The sequence below is a fragment of the Ranitomeya variabilis genome, chromosome 2, assembly GCF_051348905.1.
Source record: "Ranitomeya variabilis isolate aRanVar5 chromosome 2, aRanVar5.hap1, whole genome shotgun sequence".
NCBI lineage: Eukaryota > Metazoa > Chordata > Amphibia > Anura > Dendrobatidae > Ranitomeya > Ranitomeya variabilis.
The window spans coordinates 217,932,411-217,960,047 of NC_135233.1; the positions used below are offsets into that span (position 1 = coordinate 217,932,411).

General features: G+C 43.9%; 1 long non-coding RNA gene across 3 annotated transcripts in view; it reads right to left on the reverse strand.

Moving 5' to 3' along the window:
• Positions 1–453: 453 nt before the first annotated feature.
• LOC143809259 (uncharacterized) overlaps positions 454–27,637 on the reverse strand; it is a 52,461-nt gene continuing 25,277 nt past the window's right edge. For all 3 annotated transcript variants that reach the window (XR_013222185.1, XR_013222183.1, XR_013222184.1), the window contains exons 2-7: positions 6,552–6,653; positions 4,037–4,154; positions 3,123–3,206; positions 2,717–2,872; positions 863–922; positions 454–775 (exon numbers count right to left, since the gene is read on the reverse strand). This is a non-coding gene — a long non-coding RNA (uncharacterized LOC143809259). The remainder of the gene's footprint in view (positions 776–862; positions 923–2,716; positions 2,873–3,122; positions 3,207–4,036; positions 4,155–6,551; positions 6,654–27,637) is intronic.

A 27,637-nucleotide genomic window follows, 5' to 3' on the forward strand; every position in this document is an offset into this window, starting at 1 on the left:
ATTTGCCTCAATAGCAAGAAGTGTTTCTGACAGTTGACAACCAGAAAGAGGCTTGCATGAGAGAGGGAAAGAGAGGCACATAAAGGGACAGAGAGGCTCAGGGAGTCATGGAAAGGTACAAGAGCGAGAGCATGCCAGAAGGCGATGCACTGGAGAGACCAAGAGAGAAACAGACAGAAAGCAGTGCACTGGTGAGAGAGAGCGCACGAGAGATTGGTGCACTGACTGCACAAGAGGTCATTTCTACAGACAGTGCTACATATCAGGGCCCTGGACAGCTGGGGGTCGCACTTACCGTTGTTAGGGGTGGTAATATTTTCTGGTTCCCTAGGCCCGATTTCCAGGGACTACAGTGCTCTGACTGGCAGAAAAACTTTGCTGGCTACCTGCCCTTTAAATTATTATTTTATTCTAGTGATACTGACATTTGAATAAACAGCTCAGAAACCTGACGGTAGTAAATGGTATGTCATTTAATCTACATTTGTCAGATTAGTTTCATCATAGCCGTTGACCTTCGTTTTATCTTTATTACTAAGATAAAAAGTTAATAACATTAATATACAAACAGTATGTTTAGAGAGAAAAACAAAAAACAATCTTCTCCAATTTCTTCAAGGGCCCAGTTCACCTGGAATTTTAGAACTGAACACCACAAAGAATAGAAAAAAAAAACACAAATACAAGAACCAGGACTTAAGTCTTCGAAATGCCTCAGTTATAGGTGGGGAATATTTTCTTTCTTGAGAGCTGATCACTGCTGTCTTCTTAATCTCTTTAAAGGAAAGAAGAGGAATACATATGTTAAAATACAATTGTTTATTGTTCAAGGACAATGTCAATGAGCATATACACCAATTACCTGGGGTGCTTCCTTTTCCTCAACTGCATCCTTGTCATTATGGACTCTGGTGCTCTCCGCCTGATAAAAATAATAACATTACATTTTCTGGGCACATTGAGTGGTATAAGTTGATAAGACCAGGTCTGATATGATGTGATATCATCTAAGTGTGATTCTTTGTGTATGCCATATCTGCATGTAGATCGTGATATCCTCTATTTATCCTAAAGGTTTGGGCACTGAAGCGGAGGTGCTGATGATCGCTAGACATGTGGGAAATGATATTTATTAACTATTTTGTGTGACAACACTCTGGTTTAAGGACTTAAAAATTGCTACATTTTCTTCACATTTCCGATGTTTTCAGACATAAAGGCAATTTATAGTGAACAAATTTTACCACTATAACGGAGAACAATATATATAGAAAAAGACTAATTACACATCAAATGTCCCCAGAGTAAGTCATCAACGTCATAAAGCGGACTGTTACCAAGTTATAAAAAAGCAAAACAATAACTATTTGCATATAGATTTTATAGTCTTGTCAAGGGTTAGAAAAATATAATTGGTTTGTTTGAAAAATAAGACCACCCCTGTGTCCAGGTTGTGCCTGGGATTGCAGCTCCGCTCCAGTGAAGGGAATGGTACAGAGCTGCAATATCATGAACAGTTGGCAGTAAAGTGGAATAAAACATTTAAAAAAAATTTGCCTCAGATATGTAGATATTAGTCAACAAAATACTTGTCGTTACTGAGGAAACTTTTGTGAAATCAGAGTGGGAATTGCCAGAGAGTTTTCGTTAGAGGGGGTGTACTTCTTTTCCCTCTATGATGCTGGCCACATCTAGAATATGGGATCCAGTTTTAGGCTGCACATTTAAAAAAGGATATTCAGAAATTAGAGTCAGTTCAAAGGTGGGAAATTAGATTATTACATCGGATGGAGACCTCTCATATGGTGAGATGTGGAAAAGTTGGGCTTCTTACATGAGATCTCATTCACATATATAAATATATGTGTGGTCAATATAAAGGATTAGCACATGACTTATTCAATAATTCCTTGCACGGACCAAACTTAGCACTAGGGGGCACTCATTACCGATGGAAGAACTACGATAACTGCAGCTAATTATGAAAGTGTTCTTTACAGTTAGAGCAGTCAGACTTTGGAATGCCGACCACAATAGGTAGTAATGGCAGACACTATCACCGCTTTTACAGAAGAGCTGGATGATTTCCTCAATACACAACATTGAGGGTTATAGTTAATTTAGTGACAAAATGCACAATTGGTGGAGAAAGGTTGAACTTGATGGCCCTAAGTCTTTTTCAACCTGAAAAAAGCATAAGTAACAAGCAACACATCAGAAAAAGAACACAGCCCCACAATAGCTTAGAGCAGGTTTCTCAATGTGTGAGATGTGAGGATACAGCCCTAATCTCCTGGTCTAACCTTCTGCATGAATCAGTGTGGAGGCAGAGGCAGCACAACTGAGTTTATCTGTGTCACATTACAAACCCTTCTATCAGCTTTCATCCTTCTTTGATAGCACAGTCACCATCTCTGCTGTCCTGCCTCTTCCCCACACTGTCTGGTCCGAGATGCATCAGTCATCACACTAATGTCTAATGCAAAAATAACAAAATAACAAAATCATTTTATTTCACTCTGAAGTCACTACTACATCATGTGACCAGTTCAACCAGAAAACTTTGGTGAAAAGTCCACTTTAAACTGCAAATCAATAACATATTGTTATAAAGTGTATGTTATGCAAGCAAAGAAAGTTAAAGCTATTTTGTTTTTTTGGGGGGTGGATGATGTCAGCCACCTTTTCTATCAAGGGTAAGACAAAATTCACTTACTGTCATTGGCAGTGACCACGTTCTCATCTGGGCCCATGTTGATTACCGCATCACCGGCATCAGGGATCATGGTGCTGTTGAGGATATCTCTATTTTCCACCATGAGTCCGTAAGAAGCGACATCAGTCACAATTTCGGTTTGTTCCTCATGCTTTCCTGTAATGTAGAATGTTGAAATTAGTATTCAAAGCTTCCCAAACTAAAGTTTCCAAATGTTTATTGAAAAAAAATTGAAACATTGGCTCAGTGGTTAGCACTACAGCCTTGCAGCACTGAGGTCCTTGGTTAAAATCCCGCCAAGGACATCGTGTGTTTGTGTGTTTTTTTTCGTTTCTTTTTTATGGCAGCCCTGTTTTTCTTATCCGGGAGAACTGCTTTAGTGTCAGATTGGTTAGGCTGTACTTACCAAGAGGTTTAGGACTAGTCTCTATCTCCATCAGTAGAACATCGAGATTCATCATTTCTCCTGGATTTATCCTTTTTCAGATGTCTTTAAAATAGTAAAATTTAAGGAATATTGTGAATTACAAAGTAACATATCTTTATTCTGCAGAATGAAATATAGACTCATATGTTTCTTCATTCATCATTTTATCTCTTACATTCTGTAGAAACATGGGCAATAAGTAACACTTCGGTATTTATCAACCATTTTCATGTACATGACAGTAATATGTGTGGATCGTACTGGATTGGAAGGTTATATGAAGATTAGACATGGGTGGAATTGAATTCTGCTCATATTTACAAAACTCAGAATTTTGGAGAACAGATTGTTTGTAATTCACTCCACGCGAATAAAGCAAAGTGGAAGCTATCTGCAGCCGCCAGCTTGCGGAACAGTAGAGCGCTGGCAAAAGGTTTAGCTCTCCTCTCTGACGACTTCTGCTGCTTTATTCTCCATGGCCAGTTTTCCACACTACCATTGTACCGCGCCTCTGGCCAAGCGTTCCCTGTGGATTGGAACTTTGGCTACAAGCGGGCCGAAAGGTCTTTGCTCATGCAAGTCCCAACCAAGAGTCAACACTGGGCCGGAGTTGTGGGCAGAGAGCAGTGGGGGCTTCCGGAGAGGGGCTTGGTGATGTATGAACTTTATTTTCTTCTTACATCCTCCATTTATCACGATCTGGGACTGGGGAGACCTCAGAACATAATAGGGAACAATCAATTTGTGAAGAATAATTCTGCTGTGAATTGAATCTCTAAATAAAATCTGCATGATTTGGCAGAATTTTGTCAGAGCCTCTCATCTGTAATAAAGATGTAATTTTTTGTTACAGACTCCCATGTACAATATAAATCATCCTTTACAATACTCACCTACATATGATACTACACATGACACCAATGAATGTTACAAGGAGGAGTATGCTGATGGAAACTGCAATATAAATGATGTATTCATTCCAAGGGATCTTTGTAGGAACAATACCATCCACTGAAAAAGAAGAAAGAATATATATATTATGTGTATTCAATAACTTGTCTGTAATACACTGTGCCATTATTATCAAAACAGTCCTATTAAGGGAATCTGTCAGCAGGCTTTTGCCATGTTATCTGAGACAACCATAAAGTAGAAGCATAGACCTTTATTATAGCGATGTGTCAGTTACTGGACTGTTCAATAGAATCACTGTTTTACCAGCAATTATCACTACAGGACAACTGGTCTTGCGCCTCCTAGTCCAACCGCGCCTCCCATTCCAACCAGGCCTCCAGCACTGATTAGCCGCATTCTGTCAATAGACAATATAAACAAGCTGTGGCGGGTTATACACAGCTCAAAGACCGAGCCCTGCTCAATCTGCCGCAGAGAAATCTGTGACTCGATTATATTTTCTATTGGACTGTAGGATCCGGCAAGACGATTAAAAATATGGGAGTTTAGTTTTGCAAAATTATGTCTCAGGGATGATTCCATATCTATCTATATATATATATATAATTGTCTAAGGGTTTTTCTGTCTGTCCTGGAAATCCCGCATCTCTGATTGGTCGAGGCCGCCAGGCCTCGACCAATCAGCGACGGGCACAGTATCGACGTAGATGTCATAATGGTTGCCATGGCGACGATGATGTCATAAAGGTTGCCTCGACCAATCAGCGACTGGCACAGTATCGACGTAGATGTCATAATGGTTGCCATGGCGACGATGATGTCATAAAGGTTGCCTCGACCAATCAGCGACGGGCACAGTATCGACGTAGATGTCATAATGGTTGCCATGGCGACGATGATGTCATAAAGGTTGCCTCGACCAATCAGCGACTGGCACAGTATCGACGTAGATGTCATAATGGTTGCCATGGCGACGATGATGTCATAAAGGTTGCCTCGACCAATCAGCGACGGGCACAATATCGACGTAGATGTCATAATGGTTGCCATGGCGACGATGATGTCATAAAGGTTGCCTTGACCAATCAGCGACGGGCACAGTCTGCCGCGAATTCTGGAATCATCATTGTCCATATACTACGGGGACATGCATATTCTAGAATACCCGATGCGTTAGAATCGGGCCACAATCTAGTTAATATATAATAGATATAGTGGACAATATAGAGATCTATCCAGTTTCTTAGGTACAGGCTGATGTGTCCCGGTGAAAGATTGTGACCTGGGCCCCACCTCCATATTTGTCAGATGTATGGTCCCTTGTAGCAGTCCAGATCCTGTGAAGACATATGTGCTTGCCCCCTCATGTACAATGTCCCCATCCTGTAATAAAGTCCCCAATTCTGGCCCTTCATATAATAATATCGCCCATCCTGGCCCCTTCCTGTAATAATGTCCCCATTCTAACCCATTCCTGTAATAATGTTCCCCATCCTGAACCTCATTCACTAATAATATTCACCATTTTGATATAAAGTCTTTATCCTTGGCCCCTTCCTGATATAATATGTGCTGCTCCATCCTGGGCCTCCTCCAGGTATAATGTGACCCTTTCCTGGTATAATGTCCTCAATCCTTTGCCTCCTCCTGGTATAATGTCGCCCATCCTGGACCCTTTCCTGGTATAATGTCCTCAATCCTTTGCCTCCTCCTGGTATAATGTCGTCCATCCTGGACCCTTTCCTGGTATAATGTCCTCAATCCTTTGCCTCCTCCTGGTATAATGTCGTCCATCCTGGTCCCTTTCCTGGTATAATGTCCTCAATCCTTTGCCTCTTCCTGGTATAATGTCGTCCATCCTGGACCCTTTTCTAGTATAATGCCCCCATTCCGAGCTCCTTCCAGTTATATATATCCCCATCCTGGTATATTTTTCCAGTAATAATGTCCCTGTTCTATAGCTCTTCTCTAACAAAAGTAAAAAAATTAAATGATTCTATTCAAATTCCCCGACTCCCACTACTTGTGACCTCTTCTTCCATAGCCAGAGCAGATGTCGGCAGCTGACTTTAGTGCGCCAGTGACGGGAAGTGCATGACATCGCTAGCACGCGCCACTCGGTGACTATTTGTGCCGCAGTGAACTTCAGCTCAATGTCTGTCTGCAGGGCCCACCTACCCAGGCCTGGTCGCACTCACTGTCACCTCGATCGTTAGGCCCCGGATCTATCTTTCTATTTCCAGGCATGTAAACATATCTAAAGGGCCTGTGTGTCTAGAGGAAAAAAGGTTAAAAGACATCTGGAGGCTTTTCCATAAAGAGATGATATTACTAGATATCTGCTCTAGATGGCTGGAGAAGAGGGATTGATCCAGGAGTGGAGTCTAATTGCAGTATTTATTAGGAAGGAACATTGGCTGCAGAACATCGGGTTTACTTCCAATGACCACTGACAGATAATAGATAACCTATCCACGTAGCTATGTGACTTACATCCACAATCCTCAGGTCCTTTGCACTGTTCTGTGCGGAGAAAACACTTGTCCTGTCCGTTTTGGCAGCCTCTGGTGCTGTAGACCACCCTGGTACCAATGCCTGAAAAAATGAGACATCAATTAGTTGTAGGAAAACACTGTAGGAACGTTTCTCCATGTATCAGTGTAATTCTCGGCAGTCTTCTAGTGGAGAACATCAGATGTCTACAGCTCCTAATATATTATACATTATTCACTGCACCTAATTTACTTCTCCAGACCCAGCACCATTTCTTATAAGTCACTCTAGGCCTGCACAGATCACAATTATAGGAAATCCCAACATGCTGGACAAATTAGTCCCCGTTAGTCATAAAACTGTATTATTTCCCCTGTGGTAATGATGAAATCACGCGACTGAAGATCACAGACACAAGTGACTCCATTATTATACAGGAAGATCTACATTTACTCTTACAATTAGTTCGAGAGCCTAGAATAGGGAACACAGGATGGGAAGGGGTAACACATGAAGACTCCGCCATGAAATGTATCATGTGACTTATTAACAATCTCAGCCACTCAATAAAAGTTATAGAAGAGCAAATATTCGGTGTCTCTAATGAAGCGGAGTCTGACCCCCATCATATTACACTGGGTCCTATTAGTGATTGTCAGAAGGTTCTGGTGCCAGATATGAAATGTTGTATGTGAAGTGAAATGTGATCTTAAAGGGAACCTGTCACCCCCAAAATGGCTGGTGAGGTAAGCTCACCGGCATCAGGGGCTTATCTACAGCATTCCGTAATGCTGTAGATAAGCCGCCGATGTTACCTGAAAGAGGAGAAAAAGACATTAGATTATACTCACCCAGGGGCGGTCCCGGTGCGGTCTGGTCGGATGGGTGTCTCCGGTCCGCTCCGGCGCCTCCCATCTTCGTTCCATGACGTCCTCTTCGGGTATTTACGCCGCGGCTCCGGCGCAGGCGTACTTTGTCTGCCCTGTTGAGGGCAGCGCAAAGTACTGCAGTGCGCAGGCGCCGGAAAGGTCAGAGAGGCCCGGCGCCTGCGCACTGCAGTACTTGCTCGGAAAATGGCGCATTTTTTTTTGCAAAGTTTGGAATTTTTTTTCACCACTTAGGTAAAAAATAACCTAGTCATGTTTGGTGTCTATGAACTCATAGTGACCTGGAGAATCATAATGGCAGGTCAGGTTTAGCATTTAGTGAACCTAGCAAAAAAGCCAAACAAAAAACAAGTGTGGGACTGCACTTTTTTTGCAATTTCATTGCACTTGTAATTTTTTTCCCGTTTTCTAGTACACGACATGGTAAAACCAATGATGTCGTTCAAAAGTACAACTCGTCCCGCAAAAAAGCCCTCACATGGCCAAATTGACGGAAAAATAAAAAAAGTTATGGCTCTGGGAAGGAGGGGAGTGAAAAACAAACACGGGAAAACGGAAAATCCCAAGCTCATGAAGGGGTTAATGGCTGATTCATGTCATTTTAACATTAACGGGCTGAGTAGATCTCCACCGATGGGCGTTAACTTGTTTAACCCCTTCATGACCCAGCCTATTTTGACCTTAATGACCTGGCCATTTTTTGCAATTCTGACCAGTGTCCCTTTATGAGGTAATAACTCAGGAACGCTTCAACGGACTGTAGCGTTCCTGAGTTATTACCTCATAAAGGGACACTGGTTCGTTTGTGACATATTGGGCTTCATGTTAGTCGTAAATTTAGGTCGATAATATTTGCGAAAAAATTTTTATTCTGTTAAACCAGAGGGTTATGTGACAAAATAGTTAATAAATAACATTTCCCACATGTCTACTTTACATCAGCACAATTTTGGAAACAACATTTTTTTTGCTAGAAAGTTATAAGGGTTAAAATTTGACCAGTGATTTCTCATTTTTACAACAAAATTTACAAAACCATTTTTGTTTTAAGGGACCACCTCACATTTGAAGTCAGTTTGAGGGTTCTATATGGCTGAAAATACCCAGACGTGACACCATTCTAAAAACTGCACCCCTCAAGGTGCTCAAAACCACATTTAAGTTTATTAACCCTTCAGGTGCTTCACAACAGCAGAAGCAACATGGAAGGAAAAAATGAACATTTAACTTTTTAGTCACAAAAATGATCTTTTAGCAACAATATTTTTATTTTACCCAGGGTAAAAGGAAAAACTGGACCCCAAAAGGTATTGTACAATTTGTCCCGAGTACGCCGATACCTCATATGTGGGGGGAACCAATGTTTGGGCGCATGACAGGGCTCGGAAGAGAAGGAGCACCATTTGCCTTTTTGAATGAAAAGTTGGCTCCAATCGTTAGCGGACACCATGTCGCGTTTGGAGAGCACCTGTGTGCCTAAACATTGGAACTCCCCCACAAGTGACCCCATTTTGGAAACTAGACCCCCCAAGGAACTTCTCTAGCTGCATAGTGAGCACTTTAAACCCCCAGGTGCTTCACAAATTAATCCGTAAAAATAAAAAAGTCCTTTTTTTTTTTTTTTTTCACAAAAAAGTTCTTTTAGCCTTATTTTCACATGGGCAACGGGATAAAATGGATCCTAAAATTTGTTGTCCAATTTCTCCTGAGTACACCGATACCTCACATGTGGGGGTAAACCACTGTTTGGGCACACGGCAGGGCTCGGAAGGGAAGGAGCGCCATTTGACTTTTTGAATGAAAATTTAGCTCCAATCGTTAGCGGACACCATGTCGCGTTGAGAGCCCCTGATGTGCCTAAATATTGGAGCTCCCCCACAAGTGACCCCATTTTAGAAATTAGACCCCCCAAGGAACTTATCTAGATGCATAGTGAGCACTTTAAACCCTCAGGTGCTTCACAGAAGTTTATAACTCAGAGCCGTGAAAATGAAAAAAACATTTTTCTTTCCTCAAAAATTATTTCTTAGCCCGCAATTTTTTATTTTCAAAAGGGTAAGAGGAGAAATTTAACCCCAAAAGTTGTTGTCCAGTATCTCCTGAGTACGCTGATACCCCATATGTGGGGGTAAACCACTATTTGGGCACACATCGGGGCTCGGAAGGGAAGTAGTGACGTTTTGAAATGCAGACTTTGATGGATTGGTCTGCGGGCGACACGTTGCGTTTACAGAGCCCCTGTAAACAGTAGAAACCCCCCACAAGTGACCCCATTTTGGAAACTAGACCCCCCCAAGGAACCTATGTAGATGTGTGGTGAGCACTTTGAACCCCCAAGTGCTTCACAGAAGTTTACAACGCAGAGCCGTGAAAATAAAAAATTATTTTTCTTTCCTCAAAAATGATTTTTTAGCCCGCAATTTTTTATTTTCACAAGGGTAACAGGAGAAATTCGACCCCAAAAGTTGTTGTCCAGTTTGTCCTGAGAATGCTGGTACCCCATATGTGGGGATAAACCCCTGTTTGAGCACACGTCTGGGCTCGGAAGGGAGGGAGCTCCATTTGACTTTTGAACGCTAGATTGGCTGGAATCAATAGTGGCGCCATGTCACGTTTGGAGACCCCCTGATGTGTCTAAACAGTGGAAACCCCTCAATTCTAACCCCAACACACCCCTAACCCTAATCCCAACCCTAACCACAAGCCTAACCCTAACCCCAACACACCCCTAACCCTAACCGCAACCCTAACCCTGATTCCAACACTAACCCTAAGGCTGCCATGACACTAGCAGTATTTGGTCAGTATTTTACATCTGTATTTGTAAGCCAAAACCAGGAGTGGGTGATAAATGCAGAAGTGGTGCATATGTTTCTATTATACTTTTCCTCTAATTGTTCCACTCCTGGTTTTGGCTTACAAATACTGAGGTAAAACACTGACCAAATACTGATAGTGTGACGGCAGCCTAAGGCTATGTGCCCACGTTGCGGATTTTTCCGCACCGTTATTGAAAAATAAGCAGGTAAAACGCACTGTTTTTTACCTGCGGATTTACCGCGGATTTCCAGTGTTTTTTGTGCGGATTTCACCAGCGGATTCCTATACAGGAACAGGTGTAAAATGCTGTGGAATCCGCACAAAGAATTGACATGCTGCAGAAAATAACGAGCGGTATTTTCTGCACCATGGGCACAGCGGATTTGGTTTTCTATAGGTTTACATGGTACTGTAAAGGTGATGGAAAACTGCTACAAATCTGCAGCGGTCAATTCGCTGCGGATGCGCAGCCAAATCTGAACCATGTGCACATAGCCTAATTCTAACCCTAACTCCAATTCTAACCGTAACCCTAATTGCAACCCTAACCCTAATTGCAACCCTAACCCTAGTGGAAAAATAAAAATAAATATATTTTATTTTATTATGGTCCCTACCTATGGGGGTGATAAAGGGGGGGGTCATTTACTACTTTTTTTATTTTGATCACTGTGATAGAACCTACCCTCCGTGATCAACCTCCATGGTGATCACATGATCATTACTTGCTCTATACAGTCGTAACCATGGATACCTGAGCACGTTCCTGCCCAAGGAGTAAGTAAACTAGCGAACCAGTAGAACTATACTAAATTTCTAATTTGAGGTATTTGATAATATTGTTAGTACACCCACTACATATTTTCATAGGATCTTGTAGATGGGAATACCTCTTTAACCCTTCTCCTGGAATGTAACACTCAGCCAATCACGAGAGGCCGGGCTCCATGGAAATGAGCTGTACACTCTAAAAGATAAAATCACTCATTGCTGGACAATGCCAGCAGATAGAAAAAGCAAGTCAGTTACAAACTTGCTTATTTTCATGCTGCCAAACTAAAACAATTTAATAACTTGAGAGTACTCCTTTTATTTTGGGTCCAGTGGACATGTGTCTTTGTGTTACATAAAGAACATTAATTTAGGCATGACTTGGTGCAATGTCCTGCAGATGGCATGCCTTGGGTTACTGCTGTTCATTTACTTTTAAAGAAGTAAAACAAACATAAACAGGCCAATAGCAAAAAATAAAAGTAGAAAATGAATGGTTTCTGTTGGCACGGGTTGTCTCATTGTGATTGCATTCGTTTTCCAGATGAATAACCACTATAGGTCTCTGGCAGTAAAGCTGTTAGGCTAGTTCCAGAAGTGCTGAGTCTTTTCTATAAAACCTACTACTACCCCAAATCTGTCCTGATGGGATTTATAATGCGGCACTGGGGACAGATCGGTGTTTATTTTGGTGACGTTGACCAGGAAAGTCACATCTTACACTTATCAACTTTTATGTCTCTGAATATTAATTATAATACAGATAACTTATATACTCCTGTCAGTCATCTGTGTTATATGGTATTCCAGTTTAATGGAAAAGAATATTAGTTCTAAAAAGAAAGAGTTAGTAATAAAACAAGTGATATATATATATATATATATATATACACATACACATACATATTAATGGGAACCTGTCACTTGGAAAAATGCTATTAACCTGCAGATATGGGGTTATTCTGCAGGTTAATAGGATTATTAACCTGCCCGGTGCCGGCATTTAGACCCCCGCTGCCTGGACGAAATTGCGTTTATTCCTCTCGGCAGTGTTCAGGTTTTGGTCCTGGGGCGGCCTCAACGCGTGTTCAGTCACCGCTCTGCATAGAGAGCAGCAGCTGTAACTGTGCTCCCAGCTCTGACTGAAAGCTCATTCTGCATTAGGGCCGGCTGTCAGTCAGTGTCGGGGGCACAGTTACAGCAGGAGTCAGATGCAAATGATTCAGTAAGACAGGCGCACACCTTTTAAGGAATCGGGAGCATCTTACGAGTGGGGTGCGCCTCTATGTGCTGGAGACGAGAGGAAGATTTCTGGCTTGAGGAATGCCACAAATCCTCCCATATTGGCACAGGTGAGAGAAACTGGTGTGAAAACGCTAAAAGGCATAACATTTTGTGACTTTTCAAAGCAATTTTCACTGGAAATTGCATTGATGAATCGGCGATGTGTAAATAAATGTGATAAATGTATGATCAAAGAGGTCTAAACAGCTGTGATCCATATTTATTAAGGTTGAAGGAAGACTTTAAGTCTATCTAGTTCAACCCATAGCCTAACCTAACATGCCCTAACATGTTGATCCAGAGGAAGGCAAAAAAAAACCATGTGGCAAAGAGTAAGCTCCACATTGGGGAAAAAAATTCCTTCCCGACTCCACATACGGCAATCAGACTAGTTCCCTGGATCAACGCCTTATCAAGGAATCTAGTGTATATACCCTGTAACATTATACTTTTCCAGAAAGGTATCCAGTCCCCTCTTAAATTTAAGTAATGGATCACTCATTACTACATCATACGGCAGAGAGTTCCATAGTCTCACTGCTCTTACAGTAAAGAATCCGCGTCTGTTATTATGCTTAAACCTTCTTTCCTCCAGACGTAGAGGATGCCCCCTTGTCCGTCTCTCAGGTCTATGATTAAAAAGATCATCAGAAAGGTCTTTGTACTGTCCCCTCATATATTAATACATTAAAATAAGATCACCCCTTAGCCTTTGTTTTTCCAAACTAAATAGCCCCAAGTGTAATAACCTATCTTGGTATTGCAGACCCCCCCAGTCCTCTAATAACCTTGGTCGCTCTTCTCTGCACCCGCTCTAGTTCAGCTATGTCTTTCTTATACACCGGACACCAAAACTGTGCACAGTATTCTAAGTGTGGTCACACTAGTGACTTGTATAGAGGTAAAATTATGTTCTCCTCATGAGCATCTATGCCTCTTTTAATGCATCCCATTATTTTATTTGCCTTTGTAGCAGCTGCCTGACACTGGCCACTGAATATGCGTTTGTCATCCACCCATACACCCAGGTCTTTTTCATTGACGGTTTTGCCCAGAGTTTTAGAATTAAGCACATAGTTATACATCTTATTACTTCTACCCAAGTGCATGACCTTACATTTATCCCCATTAAATCTCATTTGCCATTTATCAGCCCAAGCTTCTAGTTTACATAAATCATCCTGTAATATAAAATTGTCCTCCCCTGTATTGATTACCCTGCAGAGTTTAGTGTCATCTGCAAATATTGAGGTTCTGCTCTGTATGCCCCCTACAAGGTCATTAATAAATATGTTAAATATAAGAGAGCCCAATACTGACCCCTGTGGTACCCCACTGCTAACCGCGACCCAGTCCGAGTGTGCTCCATTAATAACCACCCTTTGTTTCCTATCCCTGAGCCAGCTCTCAACCCACTTGCACATATTTTCCCTTATCCCCATTATTCTCATTTTATGTATCAATCTTTTGTGTGGCACCGTATCAAAAGCTTTTGAAAAGTCCATATACACTACGTCCACTGGGTTCCCTTGGTCCAGTCCGGAACTTACCTCTTCATAGAAGCTGATCAAATTAGTCTGACAGGAACGGTCCCTAGTAAACCCATGCTGATACTGGGTCATGAGGTTATTCCTCTTCAGATACTCCAGTATAGCATCCCTTAGAATACCCTCCAGGATTTTACCCACAGTAGAGGTTAAGCTTACTGGCCTATAATTTCCGAGTTCAGTTTTTGTCCCCGTTTTGAATATTGGCACCACATTTGCTATACGCCAGTCCTGTGGTACAGACCCTGTTATTATGGACTCTTTAAAGATTAAAAATAATGGTCTATCAATGACTGTACTTAATTCCTGCAGTACTCGGGGTGTATCCCATCCGGGCCCGGAGATTTGTCAAATTTAGTGATTTTTAGACGCCGACTTACTTCCTGCTGGGTTAAGCAGGTGACATTTAACCCCTTCATGACCCAGCCTATTTTGACCTTAATGACCTGGCCGTTTTTTGCAATTCTGACCAGTGTCCCTTTATGAGGTAATAACTAGGGAACGCTTCAACGGATCCTAACGGTTCTGAGAGTTTTTTTTCGTGACATATTGGGCTTCATGTTAGTCATAAATTTAGGTCGATAATTTTTGCGTTTATTTGTGAAAAAAATGGAAATTTGGCTAACATTTTGAAAATTTTGCAATTTTCAAATTTTGAATTTTTATTCTGTTAAACGAGAGTTATGTGACACAAAATAGTTAATAAATAACATTACCCACATGTCTACTTTACATGAGCACAATTTTGGAAACAAAATTTTTTTTTGCTAGGAAGTTATAAGGGTTAAAATTTGACCAGCGATTTCTAATTTTTACAACAAAATTTACAAAACCATTTTTTTAGGGACCACCTCACATTTGAAGTCAGTTTGAGGGGTCTGTATGGCTGAAAATACCCAAAACTGACACCATTCTAAAAACTGCACCCCTCAAGGTGCTCAAAACCACATTCAAGAAGTTTATTAACCCTTCAGGTGCTTCACAGCAGCAGAAGCAACATGGAAGGAAAAAATAAACATTTAACTTTTAAAATGAACATTTAACTTTTTAGTCACAAAAAATGATGTTTTACCAACAATTTTTTTATTTTCCCAAGGGTAAAAAGAGAAACTGAACCCCAAAAGTTATTGTACAATTTGTCCTGAGTACGCCAATTCCTCATATGTGGGGGGGGGGGGAACCACTGTCTGGGCGCACGACAGGGCTCGGAAGGGAAGGAGCGCCATTTGACTTTTGAATGAAAAATTAGCTCCAATCGTTAGCGGACACCATGTCGTGTTAGGAGAGCCCCTGTGTGCCTAAACATTGGAGCTCCCCCACATGTGACCCCACTTTGGAAACTAGACCTCCCATGGAACTAATCTAGATATGCGGTTACCACTTTAAACCCCCAAGTGCTTCACAGAAGTTTATAACGCAGAGCCGTGAAAAGAAAAAAAATAAAATTTTTCTTGCCTCAAAAATTATTTTTTAGCCCGCAATTTTTTATTTTAACAAGAGTAACAGCGGAAATTGGACCCCAAAAGTTGTTGTCCAGTTTGTCCTGAGTACCCCATATGTGGGGGGGAACCACTGTTTGGGCACAAGTCAGGGCTGGGAAGGGAAGTAGTGACTTTTGAAATGCAGACTTTGATGGAATGGTCTGCGGGCGTCACGTTGTGTTTGCAGAGCCCGCCCCCTGATGTACCTAAACAGTAGAAACCCCCACAAGTGACCCCATTTTGGAAACTAGACCCCCCAAGGAACTTATCTAGATATGTGGTGAGCACTTTGAACCCCCAAGTGCTTCACAGAAGTTTACAACGCAGAGCCGTGAAAATAAAAAATCATTTTTCTTTCCTCAAAAATTGTGTTTTAGCAAGCAATTTTTTATTTTCACAAGGGTAACAGGTGAAATTGGACCCCAATAATTGTTGCCCAGTTTGTCCTGAGTATGCTGGTACCCCATATGTGGGGGTAAACCACTGTTTGGGCGCAGGTCGGGGCTTGGAAGGGAGGGAGCACCATTTGACTTTTTGAATACAAGATTGGCTGGAATCAATGGTGGCGCCATGTTGTGTTTGGAGACCCCTGATGTGCCTAAACAGTGGAAACCCCTCAATTCTAACTCCAACACTAACCCCAACACACCCCTAACCTTAATCCCAACTCTAGCCATAACCCTAATCACAACCCTAACCCCAACACACCTCTAACCACAACCCTAACCCCAACACACCCCTAACCCTAATCCCAACCCTAACCCCAACACAAGCCTAACCCTAACCATAACCACAGCCTAATCTTAACCCTATTTCCAACCCTAGCCCTAAGGCTATGTGCCCACGTTGCGGATTCGTGAGAGATTTTTCCGCACCATTTTTTAAAAATTTGCAGGTAAAAGGCACTGCGTTTTACCTGCGGATTTCCAGTGTTTTTTGTGCAGATTTCACCTGCGGATTCCTATCGATGAACAGGTGTAAAACGCTGCGGAATCCGCACAAAGAATTGGCATGCGGCGGAAAATACAGCACAGCGTTTCCGCATGGTATTTTCCGCACCATGGGCACAGCGGATTTGGTTTTCCATAGGTTTACATGGTGCTGTTAACCTGATGGAAAACTGCTACGAATCCGCAGCAGCCAATCCGCTGCGGATCCAGCCAAATCCGCACCGTGTGCACATAGCCTAATTCTAACCCTAACCCTAATTCTAGCCCTAACGCTAACCCTAGCCCGAACTATGGCTCTGATTGAAAGTGAAACGTCACTTTCAACAGCCAATCAGAGCGATTGTAGCCACGGGGGGGGGATGGGGGGTGAAGCCACCCCCCCTGGGCTCAAGTACCACTCCCCCTGTCCCTGCAGGTCGGGTGAAATTACAGTTAACCCTTTCACCCGGCCAGCAGGAGCGCGATCCGACCATGACGCATATGCTGCGTCACAGGTCGGATTGGCACAGGTTTTCATGACGCACACGCTGCGTCAAAGGTCAGGAAGGAATGGGGAATTTTTGTTATCACAGATCATTTTGTCTGCTGTGGGATTCTCTTGTGTAAACACTGATGAAAAAAAGTCATTTAGCATATTGGCTTTTTCCTCATCGTCATCCACCATTTCACCCAGACTATTTTTAATGGGGCCAGCAAATTTTTTAGTTTTTTACTATTTAAGTAGTTAAAGAATATTTTGGGATTATTTTTACTCTCTCTGGCAATGAGTCTCTGTCTCAATCTTTGCTGCCTTGATTTGCTTTTTACAGAATTTAATTTTCTGTATTTATTTAATGCCTCATCACTACCTTCTTCCTTTAATTCTCTAAATGCTTTCTTTTTGTCATTTATGGCGCTCCTTACAGCTGTATTTAGCCATATTGGTTTCCTCCTATTTCTAGTATGTTTATTCCCATACGGTATATACTGTGCACAGGTCCTATCCAGGATGCTAATAAACGTCTCCCATTTTCTTTGTGTATTTTTATGTCTCAGGATTAGAGATGAGCCACCTCCCTAGTGTTCGGGTTTGGTTCGGTTCGTCGAACAGGTACATGTTCGACGAACTGTTCGCCGAACACCGTCGAACCCCATTGAAACCAATGGCAGGCAAACACAAACACATAAAAACACATGGAAAACACATAGAAAACACCTTAAAAGGTGTCCAAAAGCTGACAAACTGCTCAGGAGACAACAAACACATGGAAAAGTCACAACTACATATAGTCATGCGAAAAGAAAAGAGGTGGAGGAGTAAAAGGAGGAGGAGACACAGATATAGGCATGTGATGCCCTTCTAAAATCAAGAAAGGCTGGAGTAAAAATCTAAACTCACTCTACCAACACCCAGACCTCTTGACAAAAAAAAGAAAAAAAAGAAATATCTTTAGGTAGAATGGCGGCGGGTCCATTCAGAACACTTTCCTTAGAAGACGTAGTGGTACCCCCGTTGGGAGTTGTGCCAAAAAATGAACCCAATACATTCAGACTAATCCACCATTTGTCATATCCAAGGGGCAGGTTAGTAAAAGACAACATCGACGCGGAACCAAGTACAGTACTATGTACTGTACCTCCTTTGACGAGGCAATCAGGCGGGTCAAGAAGTTGGTAAGGGGCACCCTAATGGCCAAAACAGACATTGAGGGGGCGTTCCGGTTACTACCTGTGCCTCCGAATAGTGACCTCCCATTGGGCTGCTTCTGTGAAGGAGCATACTACATAGATCGCCGTTTGCCCATGGGGCGCTCCATATTCTGCTATTTGAGGCGTTTAGTTGCTTCCTCGAATGTGTCGTAAGGCGGCACATATTATCCATTACCTCGACGACTTCTTATGCCTGGGCCCAAAAGATTCGCCGGTAGTCCACCTGTGAGAAGGAGAGAGCTGGAGGAAGAGTGGACACGCCAGAGCCGAGGGGTTAGATTGAGAAAGAAAGAAGGCGGTGTAGCTTGCTTCATGGGTGGGGTACTCTGCTGAGTAGCAGAAATTGCTACTAGGCCCGAAAGGATTTCCTGGGCCAGATGCCATTAAAAAATAGTAGTTAGGTAAACAGGCGGTGTAGCTTGCTTCATGGGTGGGGTACTGTGCTGATTAGCACAAAATGCTATTAGGTACAAAACGATTTCCTGGACTAGATGCAGTTAAAAATTAGTAATTAGATCAACAGGCGGTGTAGCTTGCTTCATGGGTGGGGTACGCTGCTGAGTAGCACCAAATTCTACTAGGCCCAAAAGGATTTCCTGGGCCAGATGCCATTAAAAATAGTACTTGGGTAACCAGGCAGAGTAGCTTGCTTCATGGGTGGGGTACGCTGCTGAGTAGCACCAAAAGGATTTCCTGGCCAGATGCCGTTAAAAATAGTACTTAGGTAAACAGGCGGTGGGTGGCTGGGCTACTCTGCTGACTAGCAGACACTGAAGCTTTGGAGCAGACCTCTGAATCCCAGGCCATAGTATGACTAAACAACTCTGCAGACAACCCCACCCACCTGGAATTGACGATGGCAACGTCATGTAAAACTCAGCAAGGGGACTAAATAAAAGTCTCAATTTTTTAAACAAATTCGGCCACAGACACCACTTAAGTGTTATTTCAAAACTGTGCAGAAGGGTGCATAGGTCCCTGATCTGAGACCACTCCTGCAGCGTGATTTGCCCGACCTCTTGATCTCGTTGGCCCAGGCTATACGTCATAACGTATTGCACCAGGGCTCGTCGGTGCTGCCACAGTCGCTGCAACATGTGCACAGTTGAATTCCACCATGTGGGCACATCGCATTTCAGCCGGTAAACTGGCAGGCCCAACGACTTCTGTAGAGATGCAAGTCGTCGAGCTGCGGGATGCGAACAGCGGAAGTGAGCACACAGCAACCGTGCCCTCTGCAGAAGCCTATCTAGCCCGGGATAGTGGGATACAAATTGTTGGACAACCAGGTTCAAAACGTGAGCCATAAAAGGCACGCGTGTGACATTGCCACGGCGAAGGGCCGCACCCAGGTTTGCAGCATTGTCGCACACAGCCTTCCCTGGCTGCAGGTTGAGTGGAGACAACATTGATGGAACTCGGTCTCCAGAGCTGACCACAACTCCTCAGCTGTGTGACTCACATTTCCCAGACATTTCAATGTAAACACTGCCTGATGCCGTTGAGCCCTGGTGACAGCATAGTGAGGAGGTGTGCAGGATTCCTTCTGCGCAGTTACAACGCGGGTGACATTACCAGACAGGCTTTGGGTGCAGGTGGAGGACCGAGAGGAGGTTGAGGAGGCAGAAGCAGTGGAGGAACTTCTAGATGCAGAGGATCGACGAGCAACTCGTGGGGATGGCAAGACTTGGACAGCAGCCCCTTCTTCTGATGTCGCCGTAGTTACCCATTGCCCAGTCACCGACATGTAACGCCCATGTCCATGTCTACTCGTCCAAGTGTCTGTGGTGAAATGCACCCTGTCACACACAGAGTTTCTCAAGGAAGCGGTGATGTTGTGTGCGACATACTGGTGTAGCGCAAGCAAAGCTTTCTTTGAGAAGTAGTGGCGACTGGGCATCTGGTACTGGGGCACTGCGACAGACATAAGGTCTCGAAAATCCTCTGTGTCCACCAGGCGGAAAGACAGCATTTCTGTAGCCAACAGCTTGCAGATGGAGAAATTCAACCTCTTAGCTTTGTCATGGCTAGGAGGAAATGGTCTTTTACTTGTCCACATCTGAGGGACTGAGGGCTGGCTGCCATGCTTAGACGGAGTTGGTCTGGTCTGTGAGGACGGTGCAGGCGGAGATGTTATGTTGCCTTGATCAAAATGTGGTGTCGATGTCGGAGAGCGCTCAACACCAGCAGGTGTTTCCACTTGCAAATGTCCTGACGACCTGCCAATCACACTGGCTGTTGCAGGTAAAGAGGTGGAAGGTCTGCATCCAAAACCAAGTGTGACTGCTGTCCCCAGTCACAGAGGATGAAGAGGACGCGGATGCACTTGATGGGGCAGACGGTGTTGACCCGGCCCACTAGGCCGCATTGTAGCACAGTGAGCTTCCCACTGCAACTTATGCCTCATATCCACGTTACGGTTCATGCATGAAGTACTCAAGCTAGTAATTTTTTGGCCTCTACTGAGATTTTGTTGACAAATCTTACAGACAACGAGTTGGGTCATCCTTTGCGATGTCAAAAAATGCCCAGGCTATGCAAGGCTTAGTGTTGTGAATTCTGTTGTGGGTTCTGCTCTTGGGCTCCCTCCTGTGGTTATAAGTGGTAGTGCTGCTGTTTGTCCTTCACAGCAGTCATCAGGTGCGACCACTTTGGACGGGGCTATTTAGTCTGGCCTCACCCTTTGGTGAGTGCCAGTTGTCCATTGTTTTCTGGAGAATTCAAATCTCTTCTTGGTTTCTCCTGCTGGATTGTCCAAACCATCAAAGATAAGTCCTGGCTTTGTTTTTGCAGTCCACATGCGGTGGACTTTATAGTTCAGTGAATTGCTATGTTTTTTCTTGTCCAGCTTTGTCTGTGTAAGGATTTATTCAGCCAAGCTGGAAGCTCTGGAGTTGCAGAGTTACCCTCCATGCCTTTAGTTAGGTGTGGAGATTTTTGTATTCTCTGTGGTGGATTTTTGTAGTATTTTAATACTGACCGCACAGTACTCTGCCCTGTCTTTTCTTTCTAGGTAGCGTGACCTCCTTTGCTAAATTCTGTTTTCAGTCTGCGTTTGTAATTTCCCTCTCCTCTCACAGTCAATATTTGTGGTGGGCTGTCTTTCCTTTGGGTATTTTCTCTGAGGCAAGATAGTTTTCCTGTTTCTTTCTTTAGGGGTAATTAGTCCTCCGGCTGTGACGAGGTGTCTAGGGAGTGACAGGAACATCCCACGGCTACTTCTAGTTGCGGTGTTAAGTTCAGGGTCTGCGGTCAGTATAGAGGCTACCTACTCCAGAGCTCGTCCATGCTGCTCCTAGGCCACCAGATCATAACAGCTTAGAGCCCGTGCGACCTGAAGAGCCGCCACAACTTCTGGTCTGAGGCACAGTTGGGGTTGAGGATGCAGTTGAGGACGTGCTTCCAGTACTCAGTCTCTGTCCAGGAAGGCGCACCGTTACCTCGTAATCAGACTCGTCACTAGCATCCTCCTCCACCTCCTCTGCTGACCTCATGGACTGACGGTTGACAGTAAGTGGGGTCTACAACTTCATCATCATCATCCTGTGTGTTCTCACACCAGTCGACCTCAGAGCTAACCTCTTCCTGCCCTGACCGAAAAGTCACGTTTTCGTTCCAATCAGGTATCTCAGTCTCATCATGTTCCTCATTGTCTCCACCAACAGGAGTTACAGTTTGGGAACGAGGGTCTACATTATGCTCAGAACGTTCTTCATCTGGGCCTGGATCCGACTCACAAAGATTCTGGGCATCAGTGCAGATCATTTCCTCGTCTGGATTCACAGAGGCTCTGGAGCAGACCTCTGATTCCCAGGCTATAGTATGCGTAAACAGCTCTACAGACTCAACCATGTGTGTTAGCCCATGCTCAGACGGGCAGCTGGAGACTTGGGAGCTGTGAGGAAGCAAGTGCGATTGAGGTGACAACTCTGAGGACTGGAGTAGTTGTGATGTTGAAGTTGACATGGAGGAGAGCCCACTTGAACGAGCACTTGATACTCGTTCAAGCACCAGCTGTTTTTGTGCCTTATCTGGAATTTTTGGCGATGCTTGTAGAGATGGTCGCAAGAAAGGGATTATATCAGATTGTCCACGAAAAGAAGTAGACATCTTACTTTGGCTGGAAGATGGTCTTTCTTCTGCAGATGTTACTGTTACTTTACCACCTGCCCCACGGACACAACCTCTTTTTCCCTTTCCAACACGCCTATTCCCCATTCCACCAGCAGCAGGCCTTTTGCCACTCATTTTAGTGCTTAACTAAATGGCAACTCTGTATCTGTAGTTGTTGGCACAACAACCGATGGATGAAAACCGAGCAGAACTGAGTGGCCAAACTGTGGTACTAGGCCCAAAACTATTAACTCGATTAGATGCAGTGAAAATAGAGATACACAGGCGGTATAGTTTGTTTCACAGGCGGGTTATTCTGCTGACGTGCAGACACTGCTACTAAGCCCAAAACGATTAACTGGGTTAGATGCAGTAAAAATTGAGATACACAGGCGGTGTAGCTAGCTTCACAGGCGGGCTACTCAGATGACTATCAGACAATGCTACTAGCCCAAAAGGATTGGCTGAGCTAGATTACACCAAATGCTGTGACTAACACTTGCACAGCACTGGCTCAGACCTGCCTGGCAAACAGTGCTATGAACTGCTGTAACCTACCCTGAAAAGGGCTGATACTACAACTAGTGCCGACTCCCTAAACCTATCTCTCTGACAATTTGCTCCAAAAAAACCCAAACACTCTTAGTCTGTATAGCGCCCACAGCAGCAGCGGTGCCATCTAACACTAAGGCTGCTTTCACACTAGCATCGGTACGGGCCCGTCGCAGTGCGTCGGGCAGACGTACCGACGCATGCTGTGAAATAAATGCCCGGTCCGGGGAGGAGGGGGCGGAGTTTCGGCCATGCATGCGCGGTCGAAAATGTCGGACTCGACGCACAAAAAAACGTTTACATGTAACGTTTTTTGTGCCGGCGGTCCGCCAAAACACGACGCAACCGTCGCACGACGGTTGCGACGTGTGGCAATATGTGGCAATGCGTCGGTAATGTAAGTCTATGGGGAAAAAACGCATCCTGCAGACAACTTTGCAGGATGTGTTTTTTCTCCTTAACGACGCATTGCGACGTATTGCAAACGACGCTAGTGTGAAAGTAGCCTAAGCTGCAGCAGTGAGGAAATGGTGGCGACGGGGCAAATGGCTGGTTCTTATAGTGCAAGGTCATGTGACATACACAGCCAATGACACATGCCCTTGCTTGCACATTGCTGTGTGTGTGCACTGCTATTAGGCTGAGAGACTGCACCGCCCCTTTGTAAATGCGGGAAAGAAAAAAAAAAAATGGAGATCGGCGTTATTTCAGTACAGATCTATCCCCCGTCCCCCCCCATCCACTATACACTGAAACAGTCCATTAACAATTATAAACAGTTTTAATGTGCAAATCAAGCTAGGCTTTTGGTGAACGAACAGTTATCGAACAGAAACTCGAACAGCCGAACGACTCAAACACCGCCCAAAACAGCTCGAATTTGAAATTGGCGAACAGTTCGACTCGAACACCGCTCACCTCTAGTCAGGATATCATCCCAGTTAATTGCACCAAGATCCTCTCTCATCCGTTGGAAATTTGCCCTCCTGAAGTTTAGTGTCCTTGTAACCCCTCTGCTACACATCTTATTGAAGGATACATGAAAACGTATTATTTGGTGATCACTATTCCCCAAGTGACCCCCAACCATTATATTTGCTATGCGGTCTGGCCTGTTGGTTAATATTAGGTCTAGCAGTGCCCCCCTCCTTGTTGGGTCCTGAACCAATTGTGAAAGGTTATTGTCTCTCATAGTTGTCAAAAACCGATTACCGTATATACTCGAGTATAAGCTGACCCGAGTATAAGCCGACCCGAGTATAAGCCGACCCCCCTAATTTTGCCACAAAAGACTGCGAAAACTTAATGACTTGAGTATAAGCCTAGGGTGGGAAATGCAGCAGCTACCGGTAAATGTCAAAAGTAAAAATAAATACCAATAAAAGTAAAATTGAGACATCAGTAGGTTAAGTGTTTTTGAATATCCATATTGAATCAGGAGCGCCATATAATGATCCATAAAGTTCATGATGGGCCCCCCATAAGATGCTCCATATTAAAATATACTACATATAATTCTGCATAAAGGTTAACCCCTTCACCTCCGGAGCTTTTTTGTTTTTTCGTTTTCGTTTATCGCTCCCCTCCTTCCCAGAGCCATAACTTTTTTATTTTTCCGTCAATATGGCCATGTGAGGGCTTATTTTTTACAGGACAAGATGTACTTTTGAACGATACCATTGGTTTTACCATGTAGTGTAACAGAAAACAGGAAAAAAATTCCAAGTGCGATGAAATTGCAAAAAAAAGTGCAATCTCACACTAGTTTTTTGTTTGGCTTTTTTGCTAGGTTTACCAAATGCTAAAACTAGCCTACCATTATGATTCTCCAGGTCATTACGAGTTCAGAGACACCAAACATGTCTAGGTTCTCTTTTATCTAAGTGGTAAAAAAAAATTCCAAAGTTTGCTAAGAAAAAAAAAATTGCGCCATTTTCCGATACCCGTAGCGTCTCCATTTTTCATGATCTGGGGTCGGGTGAGGGCTTACTTTTGCGTGCCAAGCTGGCGTTTTTAATTATTCCATTTTGGTGCAGATATGTTCTTTTGATCGCCCGTTATTGCATTTTAATGCAATGTTTTTTCTCGCTACACCATTTAGCAATCAGGTTAATCCTTTGTTTTTATTGATAGATCGGGTGATTCTGAACGCGGCAATACTAAATATGTGTAGGTTTGATTTTTTTTAATTGTTTTATTTTGATTGGGGCAAAGGGGAGTGATTTGAACTTTTAAATTTTTTAAATATTTTTAAACACTTTGTTTTTTTAAATTTTGACATGCTTCAATAGCCTCCATAGGAGACTAGAAGCATGCACTACATGATCACCTCTGGTACATAGAGGTGAAGCACAGATAACCTCTATGTAGCAGAAATGCAGGGTTGCTTTGAACGCCGACCACAGGGTGGCGCTCAAAGCAATTGGCCATCAACAACCATAGAGATCTCAAGGAGACCTCTGGTTGTTATGGCAATGCACAGCTACCCCCCGATCATGTGACGGGGGTCAGCGGTGCGAACATTCCCGGCCGCGCGGCCGGGAGCGCTAGTTAAATGCCACTGTCAGTGTTTGACAGCGGCATTTAACTAGTTAATGGGCGCGGGCGGATCGCAATTCTGCTCGCGCTCATTGCGCGCACATGTCAGCTGTACAAAACAGCTGACATGTCGCGGCTTTGAGGTGGGCTCACCGCCGGAGCCCATCTCAAAGCGGGATTCTGCCAGCTGACGTACTATTCCGTCAGCTGGCAGAAAAGGGTTAATAATGGCCCCATAGACACATTTGCCCAATATAATGCTGCATAAATTTTGATTATGGCCCCATAAGATGCTCCATACAGACACTTGCCCCATATAATGCTGCACAAAAATTGATTATGGCCCTATAAAGACACTTGCCCCAAATAGTGCTGCACAAACGTTAGGGCCCCATAAGATGCTCCATACAGATATTTGCCCCATTATAGTGCTGCACAAACGTTATGGCCCCATAAGATGCTCCATACAGACACTTGCCCCATATAGTGCTGCACAAACGTTATGGCCCCATAAGATGCTCCATACAGACACTTGCCCCATATAGTGCTGCACAAACGTTGATTATGGCCCTATAAAGACACTTGCCCCAAATAGTGCTGCACAAACGTTATGGCCCCATAAGATGCTCCATACAGACATTTACCCCATTAGGCTATGTTCACACTTTGCGGTTTTTGCTGCGGATCCGCAGCGGATTTGCAGCTGCGGATCCGCAGCCGTTTTCCATGCAGGGTACAGTACAATGTTACCCTATGGAAAACAAAAACCGCTGTGCCCACTTTGCGTTTTTCCGCAGGAAATTCCGCGCTGATTTTCTGCGGAAAAAAAGAAGCACCATGTCAATTCTTTCTGCGGATTCCGCAGCGGTTTTCCACCTGCACCAATAGGAAAGTGCAGTTGGAAACCCGCAGTGGAATCCGCAGTAGAAACCGCACACAAAACCGCAGTGAAAACCACCGCGGTTTTGCAAAATCAGGAGCTGAAAAATCCGCAGCAAAAATAGGAAAGTGTGAACAAGCCCTTATAGTGCTGCACAAACGTTATGGCCCCATAAGATGCTCCATACAGACACTTGCCCCATATAGTGCTGCACAAAGGTTATGGCCCCATAAGATGCTCCATACAGACACTTGCCCCATATAGTGCTGCACAAAGGTTATGGCCCCATAAGATGCTCCATACAGACACTTGCCCCATATAGTGCTGCACAAAAATTGATTATGGCCCTATAAAGACACTTGCCCCAAATAGTGCTGCGCAAACGTTATGGCCCCATAAGATGCTCCATACAGACACTTGCCCCAAATAGTGCTGCACAAACGTTAGGGCCCCATAAGATGCTCCATACAGATATTTGCCCCATTATAGTGCTGCACAAACGTTATGGCCCCATAAGATGCTCCATACAGACACTTGCCCCATTATAGTGCTGCACAAACGTTATGGCCCCATAAGATGCTCCATACAGACACTTGCCCCATATAGTGCTGCACAAACGTTATGGCCCCATAAGATGCTCCATACAAACATTTGCCCCATTATAGTGCTGCACAAACGTTATGGCCCCATAAGATGCTCCATACAGACACTTGCCCCATATAGTGCTGCACAAACGTTATGGCCCCATAAGATGCTCCATACAGACACTTGCCCCATATAGTGCTGCACAAACGTTAGGGCCCCATAAGATGCTCCATACAGATATTTGCCCCATTATAGTGCTGCACAAACGTTATGGCCCCATAAGATGCTCCATACAGACACTTGCCCCATATAGTGCTGCACAAACGTTATGGCCCCATAAGATGCTCCATACAGACATTTACCCCATTATAGTGCTGCACAAACGTTATGGCCCCATAAGATGCTCCATACAGACACTTGCCCCATATAGTGCTGCACAAAGGTTATGGCCCCATAAGATGCTCCATACAGACACTTGCCCCAAAAAGTGCTGCACAAAAATTGATTATGGCCCTATAAAGACACTTGCCCCAAATAGTGCTGCGCAAACGTTATGGCCCCATAAGATGCTCCATACAGACACTTGCCGCATATAGTGCTGCACAAACGTTAGGGCCCCATAAGATGCTCCATACAGATATTTGCCCCATTATAGTGCTGCACAAACGTTATGGCCCGTTACACCGATGCCTCTACCTTGTGCCAGTCATTACACTGGCTACCCATCCACTCCAGAATCCAGTACAAAACTACTACCCTCATCCACAAAGCACTCCATGGCTCAGCACCACCCTACATCTCCCCCTGGTCTCCGTCTACCACCCTACCCGTGCACTCCGCTCCGCTAATGACCTCAGGTTAGCATCCTCAATAATCAGAACCTCCCATTCCCGTCTCCAAGACTTTACACGTGCTGCGCCGATTCTTTGGAATGCACTGCCTAGGTTAATACGATTAATCCCCAATCCCCACAGTTTTAAGCGTGCCCT